The 18,607-nt window shown below is 37.2% G+C and overlaps 1 long non-coding RNA gene across 4 annotated transcripts; it reads right to left on the bottom strand.

Annotated features, from left to right (window-relative positions):
- Window positions 1–3,013: 3,013 nt before the first annotated feature.
- LOC308200034 lies at window positions 3,014–17,505 on the bottom strand. Of its 4 annotated transcripts, XR_013955182.1 has the most exons (4): window positions 16,837–17,505; window positions 15,700–15,834; window positions 8,329–8,518; window positions 3,014–3,360 (listed from the first exon to the last, which is right to left on the bottom strand). It is a non-coding gene; the product is annotated as an uncharacterized lncRNA (long non-coding RNA). The 4 variants fall into 4 exon arrangements; XR_013955183.1 differs by lacking the exon at window positions 8,329–8,518 and having other exon boundaries at window positions 16,837–17,480; XR_013955185.1 differs by lacking the exon at window positions 3,014–3,360 and having other exon boundaries at window positions 7,524–8,518; window positions 16,837–17,476.
- Between the last annotated feature and the right edge of the window lie 1,102 nt (window positions 17,506–18,607).

The following is an 18,607-nucleotide window of genomic DNA, read 5'->3' as shown; positions in this document are numbered from 1 at the left end:
CAGCCTTGATTAATTTTCCAAATATCAGCAATTGAGTATACAGATAAAGCATAATGTTGTAATACACGTAGCCCTCGTGTTACATCTAGAATTAAGCCACATAGCACTTGAAGACACAATCGGTCTTGGATAAACTAAGACTTACCTTGTCTGTGCAGTATCAGAGCTCTCTGCCACACTGAGGAAATGTGTACCTCATGAACCTCTTCTCAACCCCCGTAGATTCTCCTATATCTCAGCACTTAAGAATCGCAACACTTTTTTTAACGTCACAAGTACACACATATAAATGGGTTTGGTATTCTTCTATTTAGAGACTAATGAAACAACAGAAAAATCATTCATCTGGGCCAAAAATTCTATCAGCAAAATTGATGTGCACATCAAAAAATATCTGATACTTATACTTCTTTCAGATGATCTTTTAAGTATGTTCTTGAATTTTGGATCCTGAGCATGCAGGACACATTGCAATATCTTAATAAATACAAAGAACTAACTGACTTCAATGCAATTAGCAAAAAATGACTGTGGCATGTTAAAAGAGCTTTATTAATTTCCATGGATGGGCAAGAAAATGGAAAGTATTGCTTAAATCTAAAAATAAAACAAACACAACAACAACAAACATGATGCAGATGTTAAAATGTAAATAAAGTTTTTAAAATTGTATGAATTTAAAATGCCTGGTAAAGCAAAATACAGAGTGTTTAAACATTCCTACTAAGATCAAAGAAAATATGTGTGCAGAAATGGGGGGTAGGGGGGAAGGTTAGGAATTTAAAAAATCTCATAAAATAGAAGCTATTTCCCCATGATGTGATGATATAAGGCTCTGTGAGATATAAGGCTCTGTGATAATCCTTGAGGAGAGATTGCATTTAATCCTACTTTATGTTACATTATTTATATATTTTCTTGCTTTACCTGCTGTAACAAACATTAATGTTGATAAAAACTATTTTCATGATTCAGTGGATTGTGATCAGAAAAAAAAAAGAACACTTAATGAAGTTCTGGAACTGAAATTGAAATTCTAGCAGATAATATGCTTTCTTCATTTTCCTGCACGAACTGTAGCATAGACTATAATTCTAAATTTCAAAGGTGTTGATGCAGTATGTCTTCTTAACACGTCTTGCTAAGCATATAGTCACTTGAATGATAAGGCACACTTAAACATAACATCTTCCAAGAGATAAAATGTTACATAAAAAGCAACTTCAGAATTCTGAGGATGAAGTTTGACACACAAAAAAGAAAATGGAAAAAAAATAGTTTGTTTCACCACTGGAAAATTCTTGACCTATTTTGAAAAAAAGTCACATTTTTTCACCATCATAATAAATCTTTATGCGATACTTCAGTGTGACCATCAGAAAATTGAGAGTAAATGTGTCTGCTATACTGAAAAATGAAGAGCTAACTGGACTAAGTGATTGGAAAAATCAACTACCAGTTTCTCAATTTAGGGCCTGCATTTTCCATCTCTCCCTGCCTGCCTTGCTAGTTGTTCACTTTTTCTGTTCCAGAGGTCTGAGGACAAAACCCAAACTTGACTCTTGCAAAGTATTTCAGGCAGTTGAATGTGCTTTGAAGATATATGAAGGGAAAGAAAATCCAATGCTCATCACACTGATGTGTTGTGCAATGCAAGTTCCAGCAGAGATTAAGAGATTTCAAAACTACTTTAAAAAAAAATAAAATTATTTTGCTTCTTTGTTCTGACATCTAATGACAGAGGCAAGAAACAAGCTATATTGACAGTGATGTCTTTACATGTCCAAAAATTAGAATTAAAGGTATGCAAATTTACTTAGAAACATAATATAAGAATATAAGATCTTACTCAAATATGCAAAACAATTGAAAATGTTTCCTTTATGTGATTTTGTTGTATAGATCATGTGTTACATGTAAGTTATTCAATAAGGCAGTGTAAGGCATTTTTGGAAAACACAACTATAAAATTTTGTGAATGTATATCTCTTGCTAAACTATACATTTGGTGGAAATTGTGCTTTGTAATAAAATTATGATATAAAAAACTTTTGAGTCCAATCAATATTAAATATAAGCTTTTCATATATCTGCATAGATAAGCAAGATATCAACACAAACAGGTTGAGCATGCGTGTTTTCAGGCCAGGATTTACATCTCCAAGGCAGGTGGTGACCTCATCTTGAACTACGCAAAGGCATCAGTGAGATAAGAGGCTACATGTTATACTCCAGATAGTATTTTTGTACTTTTAATAAGTTAAGACATGTTGTAGCACAGAAACAAGGTTGGCATATGCTAAAAGCCCAGGTAACTAGTTCGTTTCCTTCTTCTTAAATTTTTCTCCATAAAAGGTCGGGTACATAACATTCCTACTTTAATAGTGATACTTTCCTTCCAGAAAATCCTTTCTTTCCAGTGAAATCCTGATACTCAGATACAGACAGGTAAACATTTTACTGAAGGATGCATTAAGGAGTTAACTTGCAACATGGTAAAAATGCACATGATCTACAGTACATCTTACTCTCTAGCAATTTATTGTTAATTTTCCTATTTTCCTCTTTCATTATCAGTTAAGGTCTCCTAGGTCAGCCAGGAGTTGCAGTGTGTAGACTGGCCACTACTGACTTTGTACTGACTTTAGACCACTGTAGGTCTCATGACGTGTGTTTAAATCAGCTTATTCTACAGAGACTTGTTTCTCTGTGTGTGTGCCAGGCACTTACAGGACGCTGTTTAAGTGCTAAAGAGAGTTGCACACATGATATTTGGGACAGTGATCTGCTTGCTATTTATATTTCAAATCAAGTCAAGCTAAATGGATTTTTGAAAGCCTCTTAATGAAGGTTTAAAGAAAGAAGCACAATCCAAGAGTGGAATATACAGTGCAAAAGGTTTTTTATTCCTGAATATTTATGTGCCTCAGTTTACCTATTTTCATTTACATTGGATGGCAGAACAAAATTTAAAAATGGTAAAAGGGAAGGGAGATTAAATTATCTTTTCCTGGGAAATGTTCACTCTCCTGATTCCAACCAGGCTTATGTGGCTATTTTTTCTTAGGTCTATGCCTTAGTATTTCCATCAGCACACACTTGAAAGAAAGATGCTAACTAGCAACAGAAACTGTTAGCTATCAGGTAAATATTATAGGAGTAGTCTTGTGGTTCCACATCAGAAACAAGGAGATCTAAATTGTACTGAACTTACCAAACACATGCAGGGAAAAAGGTCCATGATTTAGCATGACCAAGGATAGCACACACTGCTCCAGACACTGAAATTTGTTTGTCTGTCACATCTTTGTTTTGACAAAGCTGAACACTGTACGCTTCTGGTCACCAGGTAAATTGCTCCTGTTCATGAGAAAGCAAAATGATAGACAGCAGAGCTGAAACCTTAGTACAGCATCAGCTTCATTTGTCACGACAAAAGATGCACTGAGAGTCTGCAAGAGAACAAGACATAGTAAGCTATCTTCCCTTGAAAAGAGAAAACGCTAACCTCAGGAGCTTAAATCTTTAATGTGGCCAGCTAACTATAAACCATCTAAGGACTGTTGAAAAGATGTACAGGTTGTCAGTTTGAAGCAGAAGCTACTGACATGCATATTTTTTCAGCACCCAAGGTTTTATTTTCTAACTGCTTATATAAATATTAAAGCAGCATCTCTTGAAAAATGCTTCTTGAAAATGTTGAGAAGAAAAGTAACTTCATCTACAACTACAATTGTTTGACATTTTCAAGAATTCTGCAAGCTGTACCAATGAACATTTTCATAAACTTTATATCAAATAAAATTCATACATGGTTAAATGCACAGTTATTAAAATATAATCCTGTAATATTTAGTATATCTTAAAAAAAAACTTCAATTTTTTACCTTTAAATAATTATTTTTAACTATCATGAAGCAATTTCTGTGACAGGTAAAACAGGAAATTACACTCAAGTAATATTGATTAAAATACCTGAGCATTCAGGCAAGAATTCCCTAAAAATAAACACATATCACAAGGCCACAGTAACTTAGCAATGACATATAGCATTGCTGTTGCTTTGGTGTCTTTAAGACTGCATATGGTATTCAATTGCCAAGTTGGAAATAATATTTTTTCATTACTTATTCCAGAAGAGTGTCTATAAGCTTTGCTATAACCATTGATTCCTCTGTGTCAATTCCATTTCTTAAAGAGATCCTAGTTGCCTCAGAACACTTAGCTTATTTATATGACGCTTAAGTCTCATCCACCCACAAGTCACCTTTTTTCCTAAATCCTTAGGCAAGCGTGATTTTGAGTTTTTTTTTTCCACTGCTCTTTTTACAGAAGTGGGCAATATGCATTTAACATTATCGTCACTTAGTCTCAGGTTTGCTGAAGCATAGCTTCTGCCTGCTGAAGCGTACACAACCTTTAAAGTTCATCTACCAGCTTTCGGAGACTGTTAAAGAGCCACCCTACTTAGAAACAATTTTGCTTAACATCCTGCATTATTCCTCATTTCTTTCCTTAACACTTCTACTGCTGAATTTCATGGAAATATAATTGTAGAGTCAGAATATCTTGAGTTGGAAGGGATTCATGAGGATCATGGAGTCCAAACCCTGGCTGCACACAGGGCAACGCAGGAGTTACACCATGTATCTAAGAGTGTTGTCCATGCTTCTTGAACACCAATAAACCTCGGTATCCTCAGATGCTCCTCAGAAGTCATGGCCTCTAGTCCTTTCACCATTTTAGCTCTGTATATCAATATTTGAAACAGAATTCTGATCACATAGGCACCATTACAGCGTCAGGTAGAGAATAAGTAGGTAGCAACATGCTTTCTTTCATTAGAGAGAAAAGAGTTGTTGAGCATGCATATTGTTCAAGCAGAAATATTATGAAAAGAATGTTACTTTAAAATAAAAGTAAAACCAGCAGTCAGACGTTTTACAAGATATACTGAAAACACATTGTTTCTGCTGATAGTTCAGGATTTCTGAGTAACGCTCACCCTGTGAACCAAAGAAATAGTTCAGCAACCACTGAAACCAATGATCTGACTTCCTACATGTCAGTGTCTTGTGGCTGATTGTCTTTGGTGTGCTAGGAAGTACAAGATACACCAAAGCATGTGGAGGACATTTCTAATTCCAGAATGAATTCTCCATTGTTTACTGAACTAACAGCAGTCTTTTCCTTACTGGGGCTATGGGAAAGATGCCATGGCTGCATAAGTCTTGACAAAGTTAATTAACCCTGAGACCTTTAGTTTTCTGCCAAATGTGGTTGAAACTGGCCAAAAGAACTAAAAAAAAAAAAAAAAAAAAAAAAGAAAAAAGTTGAGATTTCTTTTCAGTGAGACATTAGGAAAGACAAAGCACAGAATCACATCCAAATTTCCAAAGAAAATTTAGCTCTTCCCCACCCCCAGCCGCACACCAATGGCTTAAACTCTGTCCTGGCCAAACCGTTATTACAGTTAATGCCACTGATTTTAGTACGGTTAATGTACATGAAGATTACAGCCACTCTCTCCACATACTGTTTGATTTCCATTAGCACACTTTTTCATCAGGCTGTTCCTAACAGAAGGTGCTGAAATCTCTGTCAGTAATTCCTCATAATTTTGGCTCATATAGAAATAATAATGCATCTCCCATGTGAAGAGGTATATGCAGTTTCCCATGCATCCTGCTGAACAGTGTATTAATTTTCAGTTGGCCTAAATACTGTACCCTTTCAACTAAAATGCAATTATTTGCAAGTATGTTTGGCAAGTAAATGCTGCAGACTTTTCTATTTATTTCACTACATGGAATGTACTTCATCTTCGTCTGCCCAAATCAAAATATAATCTAACAATATGTTTCCAGCTCTCAAACCAACATTTCATTAATTTTTGTAGACAGCTGAGCATATTTTAAATGCTAGCTTTGTGCATAGTGGATAGGATTTTCAGCTCCTCAGTAATTTTTGTTTATTTGCAACTTTCCACTGTTTGACCATGTAATGTCATGGAGAGATGCACTGCTGAATCATCTTTAATTGTGGAGCACTACTACCATGTTCATATCTTGTAATCTCTGATGGTGGTACACAGCACAAAAAATGCCTTTCCCCACCCCTACCCCAATGTATGAAAATGCACATTTCTGTCAACAAGTACTGACCATATTTTTAATAGGTCAGTAATTAAATGACAAGTGCATAGATTAGGGTCTCAAGACTCAAAAAATGGAGGGAGAAAGACTCCTAGAAAGTACTTACATGGACCTCAAGGAAAAAAAAAAAAAGAACAACAAAGAAAACATATTTATATGAGGTCCTTTGCAGGCACCAAGGTGGAAGGAGAATGGAGGAACAGAGAGAGACCCAACAAGTAGCGCTACACTTGAGGCCATACAGCCCAGAGGGCAGCAACATCTCTGGGCTGGAGCTCTCCTTGCTTGCTGCAATGAGTGCTGCTGCTTGCCTGGCTCGGGCAGCCTGGTCCCACTCCTGATCCAAATAAAAGGAAGTACAGAAGCAGTCAGTCATGGCTGCTGAGGTGGCTCCAGCTGGTGTCTGGTTATGCTTGAGCAACTCAGCCGAGCAGCTGAAGCACTGCTCCACCTTCACATACCCATGGGCAAGGCTCCAGAAATGCCTTGTAAGTGGCAGCAGCCTCTACAAGAAAGAATTAATTTGCTGATGGCAGTGGATATTGCAAGTGATAGTTGTCTTTCTGTACCAAGTGTCTCACTGTACCACCATCCATGTGCCTAGACTGGAGGTGAGGGTTTATGCACTGATATCTTGCTCATTTTTGGGTGGACGTACCAGCTACACTCTGATGGCCCAGTCACCTCTGACATTGGCTTCCTGGCTGACAGGCACAACTCAAGTCACCCAGCAAATGTCATCTCCCATTTGTGGGGCAGGAAAGGTGTGACTTGGTGTTAGGATAGCACAGTGGAAGCAACAAGACTGAGGCCTTTTGCAGAAAATCATGTATCTATGGAAAGTCTTCAGGAGAGAGTTTAGAGAGAGGAATCAATCAGGAGCAAACCTATGTGAGGTGCCTGCCATATAACAGTTCAGAGGGAGCAGCTGGGCACAGAGTGGAGCAGGGAGTTTTCTTCCCCCTGTTTCTCTTTATATCTCCGTTAGAAGTTATACCACTCGGCCAGCACCATGGGCTTTAGCTTAAAACTTGACTCAGCAAGAAAAGTGTTCTTTGAGAATCTGGCAGTAAGCAATGTTTCTCTGCTATAAAAGATCTTATACAAAACATCATCAACAATAATCTCAGCAGTTCTCTGATATATTTCTGTCATTCTCTATTTAAAAATCTAAATTAGTGTTTCTAAAATTCAATAGCAATATTTTGGCAAGGATGCAATGTGAGAATGACAGTTTTCAAAAGCTGATCTTATGCCGTATGCCTATTAAATTGAGGTGCTGTGCTCTGATGGATCCCCTTAGTGCTCACTATACCCACTGAGTTAAGGGTAAAGAAATTCAAGCTCACAATCCAATTTCAATATTTCATCTGACTATACGACATTTTAGTGTGTTTATTATCAGTCTAACTAACTCATTCAACGCTCATTTCTGTAACAAATCAAGAATGAAAATACATTTAATTATATCATGCATCAGAAATTCATTGACTAAATAATTAGAAGTTTGTCACGAAACAGCCCTTATGGGACTTGAGCATGGATTTCCTAGAAGTAGACAGCCTCAGAAATTACATGAAAAATAGACATTTTATCCCAAGGTTTCCAAACTAACATAACAAGAGAACAAATGGTCAAAATATACTGACGCTTTCACAGAATACTAGAGGAATATCTAGCTTATTGTTTAAAAAGCCATAAATTTATTAAAGTAGGTTATACTAGTCCCATATCACTATATTTTTTCAGAGCTCTCTCTCAAAAAAAAAAAGTTGGGGTTAACTTCAAAATAAAATCTCTAAAGATAAAATAAAAATCTTTAAGACTTCCAGCACCTGCTTACCTCTCCTTTTAGGGTATGTTTTAGAAAAAGTTTGAGCAGATATACTTTCAAGGACTGGAAAAGTACTTCAGTGCTGTAAAGATCCAATAAGCCAGCATTGTCTACCAATAAGCACGTATATCTCTACTTAGTACACCTAAATGTGACCTCACCTGATTCAGCTGAGGAAATCTGTGGTACATTTTTCAGTTCTGAGATCAGTCAGGGATGTGAATGCAAACTAGCATACAAATGGCTAGAAGTTTTGGGATGTATGTTGAAATGGACTTTTTTTTTCCCTGTTCTTTTCACATTGATTTCATTATAGAAATGGTAATAAGCTAATCTAACCTTAAACAAGACCAAATTGAAGTATTATGACATTTTCTTCTCATGTGCTCCTTTGCAGGACTGACATACAGATCTTCAAAGGTAATTCAACTGATCTGGAAAGCTTCCTCTTCATGCTGCTGTAATGAATGCTGCCAGTTTCAGGGCCACAGCCTTTCACAGTCACCATTGGTGGACCAGTTTTGACATCCTTAAAATGCAGATTTCTCAGGGTTAGTTTAGTTCTTGGGTCTGCAAAATCCACATATTTTAAAATCCTTCCATATGTTTAGGGAACTTCAAACATATGCACACAACCCTGTCTTTGGCCCTCTTCATTACAACCCTGTTCATGACTTCCTAGTCTGCTGCAACATGAAGTAAAATGGGTTAGCACAAGCTACAACAGGCAACGGCTGTGATGATGGAAGTGCATGTGAATTCAGTGGATGGATATATCCTAAGAAGCAGCATGAACCTCCACTACAGATGGATGTGACTCTCTATATCTTTCCAGAAGCACTCCTCTCATCCTGTCCTACCTAAACATAGTAAAAAATAAACTAGGAGCACAAATACAAATACAAGTTGCCAGTCTCATTTCTGTTGACAGGAAGAGAAAGAGTTACTTAAAAAATATATATTTTTTTTTCTTTTTAAATCATGAATAGCTCACAGACTTGGAGAAGAAGTGAAAACTGGTTTACTATGAAAGCAAAATATGGTTGCAGTACCTTACCACCTACACAATGACAAGAACAGGACAGAGCTGCAAATCTATTCCCAAGGCAAAGTGGATTCTAAGTAGGAGGGGGAGGGAATAAACAACAAAAAAATCTTAATAGGAAGCTGTAAGATACATATAACTTAAACTATAGCTCTTGATGAAGACACTGCTAGTACAAAAGCTTTTAATGTCATTGCATTGTCTGAAATCCTTGCAATACTCAGCATTGAATTTGAATCTCAGAAAATACATTAAGGATGATTGTGTGCAAGCCAGAAAAAGCAAACTGTTCCTTCCTGGCTCTTGATGAATCATGTGAATTATGCGGTGGAACAGATAGTGCACTAATGGTCAATACTTTATGGAAGGCTGCCTTGAGATGACAGCTATACTCCATAATGTGTGTATTACTGTTCAGAAGATTTTTGGGGAGTACAAGGGGGCTTTAAAAAAACAAAACCAAAACATCACAGTGAGCACAAGCTTGTACTTCTAACCTCATTCCCAAACATCTGTGATTCTCAGTCAGAGTGTCACAAAAACACAAATCAAAACAGGAAAAATAAAAGGAGGAAACAATTAAATACATGAGGAAAAATGCAGGTTAGTATCTAAGGAAATGAGGGACCAAATAAACTCACATAATAAAATCACATGGGTGTTTTGCAAGTGAACTGCATGAATGATAACGAAGTCAGAGCAGTTATGTGGAAATATAGCTGATATATCAAACTAATTTATAAAATATTAAATACAATGTAATATTAGCAATTATGTTGACTATAACAGCATATAATAGATAATGATTTACATGTTTGGCTGTTAGCATATTGCTGAGATTTTGCTCTGTATACTCTAGACTAGTTTTATGTATCCTAGTAATGACTTTTTTTTAAAAACATAACCTGAAATTTTACATAATCACTTTCAAGAATATTTTATGGAGATATCTGTTCACCAACTAGGATTAGCCACTGCCTGCCACGGAAAGAATAACTCAAATTGCATTCATTGCTTCTGTAATTATTTTAAGTGACTTCTAATCAAGATTTAAGGACCATGCCCATACTCTCATTTTTAATTACAAACTGAGGTTTGAAGGACTTTAACCTGACTCAAGTGGCCCTGATGTATGCAGCTCAAGACTCATTCATGCTAGCCCACCAATTATTCCATTGTGGCTTGGGAAGAGAAAGCAATCTTTCTATTTAAAGAGAACTCAGTCACTAAAATACATCACTCTTGAAATCACAATATCTTAAAATCTACATTACATAACGTGATGTTTTTAGAACAAGCTAAAATAAAAACCCAACAAATAATTTCAGCTTGATCTGCAAGTCAATGTATCTGATAGAGACAAATTTTATTTAGTGAGCAACATTCTACTGATTAAGAAACCTCTCTTTAACCCAATTTCCCAGATAGTCTGCCTGGCAGAATTATCCGTAAACTAAAGCTCTCCAGGAGCTGTATGATATTGACATTGAATTTGGAAGCCACGATACTGAATCACAGAATCATAGAATTGGAAATGACCTTCAGGATCATCAAGTTCAACCATCAGCCTGACCTGCCATGTCCACCACTAAACCACGATCCTTAGTGCCATGTCCACAGGTCTCCTAAATAACTCTAGGGATAGAGATGCCATAATTTCCCTAGGCAGCCTGTTACAATGCTTGACCGCCCTCACCATGAAGCAATTCTTCCTAATACCTAATCTAAACCTCCCCAGCGTAACTTGAGACCATTTCCTTGCTTCCTGTCATTTGTCACCTAAGAGAGACCAACAGCCTCCTCACTGCAACCTCCTTTCAGGCAGTTGTAGAGTGTGATGAGGTCTCCCTCAGCCTCCTCTTTCCCAGACTAAACCACCCCAGTTCCCTCAGCTGCTCTTCATATGTCCTGTTTTCTAGTCCCTTCACCAGCTACGTTGCTCTTCTCTGCACACACTCAAGCAATTCAATGTCCTTGTAGTGAGGGGTCCAAAACTGAACACAGTACTTGAGGTGAGGTCTCACTGGTGCCAAGTACAAAGGGACAATCACTTCCCTAGTCACATAAATTTTCTAAAGAAAATCTTGGACGGTGGGTAAGTATAGATGGAAGGTAACCGCTTTCAAAACACAATTTATTAATTTTCCATCACTTCAGCGCTCCTGGGCCCTTTGCCCAAACACTGTGGGACCACTCTGTGCTGTCAGAGGTGTCCTGCCCATCCAGGCAGAGTGTGAATGCAGAACATTTCCAATCTTTCTGAAAGTTAGAATATTTAAGACATCTGAAATATACTCCAGTTTCATCTGAAGCAACAATTTGCATGCAGGTCAGTTAATAAAATCTCCAAAGGAGCCCTGTTTTTACTTCTTTCATTCTACAAATATACTTTTTAAGTTATGCCTTTGATCAATCCATCAAGAAATTCAAGAGTTTGGGGATAAACATGATCAAATCTGTGAAACTGACTCAAAATCATGACAAAAAATGCTGTGATCTTGACTTCCCTCCCAACTCATTAGAAAAACTGAATTAAAAAGTCCATATAAAGAAGAGAGTTGTTCCAGGACTTGTCTCCTGCCTGCGAGTGATTAATATATAAAGTCAGCTGAAAAATACTTTTTTCTTGGCAGGTGAAAACAGAGATACCAGGACCAAATTCATCTCCGGTGACAAATCATTAGGCTCAATAGAATTATACTAGAACAGCTTTTAACATTGTTTCAAAAATAAAACATAACTGAAACCTCTCTGTTCTTCAGTGAATAAATATTGAACAGGTATTTGTGTCTTCATTTACCTAGATTGCTTTAAAAGGAAATAATTTGCAAAGCTATGAGACACTTTATGTTTATTCAAACAAACAAGGCTCTTATCCTCACACACCTGTGTCTTCTAACCTAGAAGATTAATCAGCTATGTTCTCCTAAAGAGAAAATAGTATGTTTTTAACTAATTATTCCAAATGCTTTCGCAAAGTGTTTCTGAATAAGAGAGAAAAACACTGTCTCATTTACTATGGTAATCAACAGAAGCATCATTTATTGTCACATGCTGTAGCAAGCCCTTGGAGTACTTCTGCTCTGCAGGACACAGGACTGGGGATCAGGACATGGGCTTTATTTATTTTATTTGTTTATTTATTTTAGTTCTTTGAAAGAACTCCTCTCACATCCTAATCGGATAAAACTGTCTGCTTGAGCTGTTATGAAGCTTAACTAGTAAAAACCTTACTTTGACTCTTTGACAGCCCAGTTGCCTGTGAGCAAACACAAAATGTTAAAAATAAGTTTCAGGTGGGGAGTGGCATGCTTACTACTGTTCTAAAATTATAAATCCTTGACAGTTAATGTGTCTCTGTGTTATGTAGGTTCCCACTGGCTCAGCTTAGCTTTCTTTTGAGACATAGGGGAACCAGAAATTCTAATAATAGGCATCCCAAATGGAGACACAGCATTGTGAACAACCCAAACTCCATTACTCCTAAGAGCACCCAGGGCAGTAGTTCTTTCATCTGCATCAGAAGAAAAATCCTCACTAGTTCTATGCTCTTGGGGTGGGAATAACATGGGATTTTCTCTTCTTCTTTCTTGGAAGCAAACAATTCAATAGAGCAAAGAAACTGATAATGCCTACAAGAATGTCACTCTGCATCAGCCACCCTTCACCATCTAGACACTCTTTTAATACATTAAGAATTCGACAGTTGACGTCAATCTACAGTGGGGACTTCGTAAAGAAAAACTGTAGCATTTTACAAATCTCACTAGTTCACCTTCACTTTCTGAGGAATTCTTGGCAAGACAGACAAAGTTTTTTTTTTGTTTGTTTGTTTTTTTTTTTGGGGGGGGGGGAGGACACAAAACACATCCACATGTAAAACAGTTGAGACTCTCATCTGTTTTTATCTGTTATATAAATGTAAACGTTAACTATTATAAAGTCCTCCTAGACATACACATGGATACAATTCATGGGAAAAATCACAAGTAATTATTTGAGTCTTTTGTTTAGAAAGGGCTCTTCTCTGATGGTAGTAAGTATAAGCAGGCAGGAAAGGCGCAGGACTAAGGAGAGGCTGAGAAGTCCATTTCCCAGCCTGAGGTCCCATAGATGGGGCTCTGTAGAGCGCAATGAGAATGGTCTAAAGCACAATTCTGCACTGACTTTTCCCAGCAGCATTATGTACATATATACTTTACTAAAATGGTTACTTTGATAAAATTTACCAAACTTCAAAACTATAGGCAACCTAAAAACAGAAACATTACAATCTCCTGTGTTTATGGTCTTGTTGGGCTACAATGGTTAGAAACAAGTCGAAGGATGAAGAAGGGGATACAATTTGACAGATAGCTTGTCTATGTTTGCACTAATATATTTATTATGGCCAGTTTTCTCATTGCCACCTCACTAGATTTAATTTATTTCTTTTTTAAGTTACAGACATGTTTTCCTCAAATTTGACAATGCTGGTCAAAATTGTGTTATTAATTATATGCAGCAGCTCCATTGCCCTTCTGGGAAAGTGGGGAAGGCAGGCTTATTTTCCTACTTAACTTCTAAAAATATTGAGCATTTTTAATGTTCATGTAATTATAGGCAATAAAAGGGGGCCTCTTAAAAATAAAAAAGAGAAATGAAATTTGAACTTGTTCCCAATTGTGTTAGTTGGAGAATATATGATTTTATTAGCAACTGCATCAGGCCCAGAGAGTCAATTTTGATCCTTTCCAGTTCAGTCTGGAATTAGAAACAACATTTTAAAACTTCTTTTTCTTTCTATTTTTTTTTTCCCCTGACTGCTCTCATTCAGCTGAACAATTCCCTTCAGCAGTCAGATGAACCTCTCTGAGGTCATACTATCCACCAACTTCCTGGAGCTGAGATACAGCAAGATGAATTTAAGCTGCATGATGTTATTCTGTTCTGTTTCTTCTATCTTTCAGGGACAGATCCCAGCTCAGAAGGGCACTTTAATTCAATTTGGATTCTATACCAGGAATCTTATATATAGCCCTTCCAGCAGTGTTCCTTTATGAAAAAAGCCTCTGCCTCAATGATAACTGGTTGCCATGCAGAAATGAAGTTAAGACAACTTCATATTTTTTCAATTATTATTATTATTTTTGTATATGTCTTAGTTACTAATGCTGTAGTCAGGAAGTAGGGGAGAAAGAAGCAAATGATTCAATTTCTTCATCTGGATATGTATTGCCCTTTTTAGTCTTTTGAAAGAGAAAAATATCTTGTTTTTTTTTGTTTGTTTGTTTTATCAGCATTTTTTTTCCCTGAGTTCTGCAAACTCTGCAATTTGAATAAGATATTTTCTTTCCCACACAACACTAGACTGTAGAATTTACTTCTAAGCACCACCTCCTTTGATGTAAGTATTTTAACGTCTTTTTATACCTCTTACTAATCCTCTTGATTCATATGGCACTACTGTACTCCTTACTGCCCCCATCAGAACACCATCAAACACTGCCCATGATTTCCCCCCGTTCATAAAACACAAAGCTACGCCACTAGTTAAACCTAAACATCTCTTAAGCCCTGCCTAATTCATCCTAAGACTCCTAGCATCATCAATATCCTCCTCTTCTTTGTTTATAGAGTGACACTCTGGAGAAGTCCAGCAGATGAGAAGCTCTATAGAAACTCTCCTAGTCACAGAGGTGGTCATTTTATACACAATTATAATGAACTGTCACTGTGTGAATAACTGATTTGGGAAAAACACAGTTTCAATATATATTTTCTATCCCGCAGCATTATAGGGCTGTACATTTCTAATTTCAGATCATGGATTTTGCCATAATCGTATGATTAAACATAAATTCATGGCCATTCTGTATTATATATATATATATAGATAAAATATATTACAGAAAAATAATATGGCCCCAGCTTTTCTGTGCAAGCCCTAGAGCTTCAGTACCTCCCATCAGTACCTAATCCTTCTGGATGATCAGTGGCAGAGACATTGTGAAACTCTTTCCCTTTAAATGTTTTCTATTCTCTACATTGTTTCATCCCCCTCTGCCCCAAATCTTACAGATCCACATCAATATTCATCTGTATTTATTGATACAGGCTCTGCTAAGTGTTTCCATTTAATTAATTGGTTCAGTTTGTTTCAACGCTGATTGACTCAAGTCCCATCTTCCATTAATCTTCCCTGCTGACCATGACAAAGCTTGCATAAATTTCTACCACTCACACAAGTGGCAGATCATTTTTCAACTTCATTTCATGTTATGCTGTGCAGAAGCAGCTTCTCTTTCCCTTCGCCAAGGGCAGTGCTTGTTATACAACTAAGCAGCATCTAAGAACAAAGCAACAGCTTCTGGTTTTGTTAGAACAGCTATCCTCCAAAACAACGAGATACAAAGTCTGAACTTTGCTGTAGATTGGAAAATAGAAAAAAATATGGAACAATCGCAGAAGCGTGTTTCTCTCCTGTATAAATTTCTTTACTAATAAATAGAGTTTAAAAAATATTTCTCCTATTTTAGCTTTATTTTTTCACAGAAATACTAAATATATAGAAGGTGTATAGACATTTGTCATCTAGATTAAAAACAAGAAGTGAGCTGCTCAAGGCCACACAATACATAATTCCAAAATGAGTTCTGAGAAAGCTGACCATTGGCCAAATTTACCTGATAAACACAATTTTACAAAGCCATCACCAAATGTTGTTTTGATGCCTGCAGAACTGAGTAGTATCAGCCATTATAACACTTCTTCTTATGGTTCATTCAGGGGAAAGAGTTTCCTCTCCTCCCTTCTAGCTCCTGGAAGCCAAAAAAGAAAAGACAGAGCAGATGTATATGCTTGTGCACATGGCAGAGAGATGTTCAGTGGTAAAGGGTGTCTTGGGATAAAGGAACAGTGAAATCCCATAAATTAGCTTTTGCGAAAGACTGTAGAGATGTTCTAGAACAACAAAAGATACTCTTGCACATTAGCTTCATCTTAATACCATATTTGTGGAGACAAGCTTTACATTGTCATAAGTGGGTGGAACACAGTAGTGGAGATGTGGTTAGAAAGACAATCAGAGCTCTGGTATGTCATTATTTATTTAGCAGAGACCTAGTCCTAGCTGTCCCTATGATATTTCTTTTTTAATAGGGAATAGAACAAGAATAAACAGTCTATGCCCATTCAATTAAATATTAGCTGTTAAATTTCACTTTCTCCTTGGGAACCTTCACTCTCCTCACCCCCTGTAACACTCTGTACAGTTCTAGAGTTTCTGGAGTTAGCATCCTTTCAGGAAACTGTTATTATTAGCTTATACAGAGGCTGAAGCAATCGTACTGCTCAGGCTGACATTTCAGTGCATCCCTATTTTATTACAAAAAATAAATCTTTTCCTGACATAACACAAAAAGGAAAAACAAATAGTTTTCTGTAGCATAGGAGGAGTTTATCACTTATTCAGACTGTTTATCTGAGGTGACGATGAAAACTAATCCAGTAGTTGGAAATGATATGCTGTTAAAACTTATATGATTTGATTTTGTTCCATTTTTAATTTTGGAAAAAATATTGGGTTGGGCAGCTTCCAGAAAAAGTTGAAGAATGAAATTTGAATGCTTCAATAAAGCTACAAGCACCTGAGAACAAAATTAGAATGATAAGTGTTTTGCAAACTTAACTGGAGTAGGCATTACACAGATCACTGCAATTTGGAAATACATTATTTCTAGAGCAAATAATCAAAGAAATCGTGTCAAATTTCACAATGCTAGTAGCAATTATATTTGCCAAGATTATCCCTTGTTACTTACCCTGTTCAGACAGCGACACTTTCTTCCTTCAGGCAACTCCAGGCATATCAGGAGGACTGAGAATTGTTCATGCACCAACTTTACTGCCAGCTGGACTGAAACCTGAATGTTCATGGGCTGAGTTTACAGAGGAAAAAATGGTACAGGAAGATGCTAGAGGGAGGCTGCAGCTGAAGGGCAGTACTCTACCTGAAGAGAGAGAAAGACAGAGAGAGAGAAAAAGAGAATAAGTGTGGGAAGGGAAGGGAAGGGAAGGGAGAAATCTAGTCTATATCAGGTGCTCTCAATAACATTGTTTTGCTCCCTTAATAGTAAATTAAAAGCAACAAGTTTTGGGAAGCCTGATTATTTCTGGCTAACCTGTTTTAAGGAAATATTTCAGGAGTAAGGCAGTGAATGTAAATTAAAGGAAGATTTTTCTGTACAGTCATGTTCAGTGTCCTGGGAAAAAAGAATGTGTTTGATTTCAGAAGATAAACATTTTCCTTTTCCCTTTTTCCACATCAGGTAGAGTTTAAAAGTTAATCCTCAAGCTTTTTGCTAAATGTTACCTTGTCTACACCGATCAAGTGTTTCTCCACCCTCACTGATACAACCCTTTTATTAAAGACTGGATGCTTTTCTTCTCTTTACTGGTTAGATAGTATCTCCATAATCCCTAATACTGTCTGTGTTGTACACAGTCCTGCTGATGGTAGCAGAGCTGACTGATTCTGCGCATCACATGTCTTTTGATCACACAACACAGGAACTTCAAATGTGATGCCAGGAGAAAGGGAGGGAGACACAGTCCAAATGAAAATTAATTTATCCTGCCCAAGCCCAGTCTTTCCCTGAGGCAGAGCAGCAGCATAATACAGAGACAAGCTAGCTCTGTTTCCCAGAACCACACAAAGCACAAACAGAACAAGCCCTGTTAAGTCATACAGTCCTCTGACTTATCACTGCTGAGTTGTCCTCTGCAGTACATTGTACACTCTAGTTTGAACTGACACAACCACTGAAGAAATCATTTCCCTTAGGATTTTTTTCTACCATCTACCAGATCTCATTCCGAGGAAATAAAGGGATAATGACTGCAAAAGCTTGCCATCTGTCAGATTTTAAAAGTCATATATAAAGATTACATAAAAACCTACATTGAAAGGTCATGGAGTATAACACCCCAAAGTTTAGAAATGAGGAAATTAACACTAGAGTACTCAACCTTATGTACATCTACACGATGGTATATTCCCCAGTTAAACAACTACATACTACTGGTTTTCCCTACCTGACCCTGTCTCATTCAGACTGGGCAGTACCCACTTAATGAGCTAACCATGGCTGTTTCGCCTTCTCCTCATTTTCCAGTGTTTGGCTTCAGGCACAACAAGACAACTCAAGATTAAACTTCTTCAGGTTTTTCTCTGGTGCTCTTCACAGTACCATTTGGATATTTTACACGCACTGTGCTCAGGGCACCCTTGGGAGCTGACAGGAGTGGTGTTAATTCCATCTGACAGCTGGAGAGTCCAAGCATGTAGCCTTCCCAGCATTTGGGTGCTCAGTCTGAACCGCAAGAGCACTAAATGTTCAATGTGTTCAGAGTTATGCACTACTTTATCCACCCAACGTGCAGCTGTTACTGCATTAATTACAGTCAAGCGTGTGTAGTACTCCAGGAAATCAGAGCACATGTCCCAGGTCGAGCTCCAGAAACCAAGGGATGTAAGCAGTGAGAGCAAGTACAAAGCTCTGGTTTAAACCTGGATAAACCAACACCCCAGAC

Source organism: Anser brachyrhynchus (assembly GCF_964034855.1).
Source record: "Anser brachyrhynchus genome assembly, chromosome: 1".
In the NCBI taxonomy this organism is placed as follows: domain Eukaryota; kingdom Metazoa; phylum Chordata; class Aves; order Anseriformes; family Anatidae; genus Anser; species Anser brachyrhynchus.
This window is presented reverse-complemented; position numbering and strand designations above follow the sequence as displayed.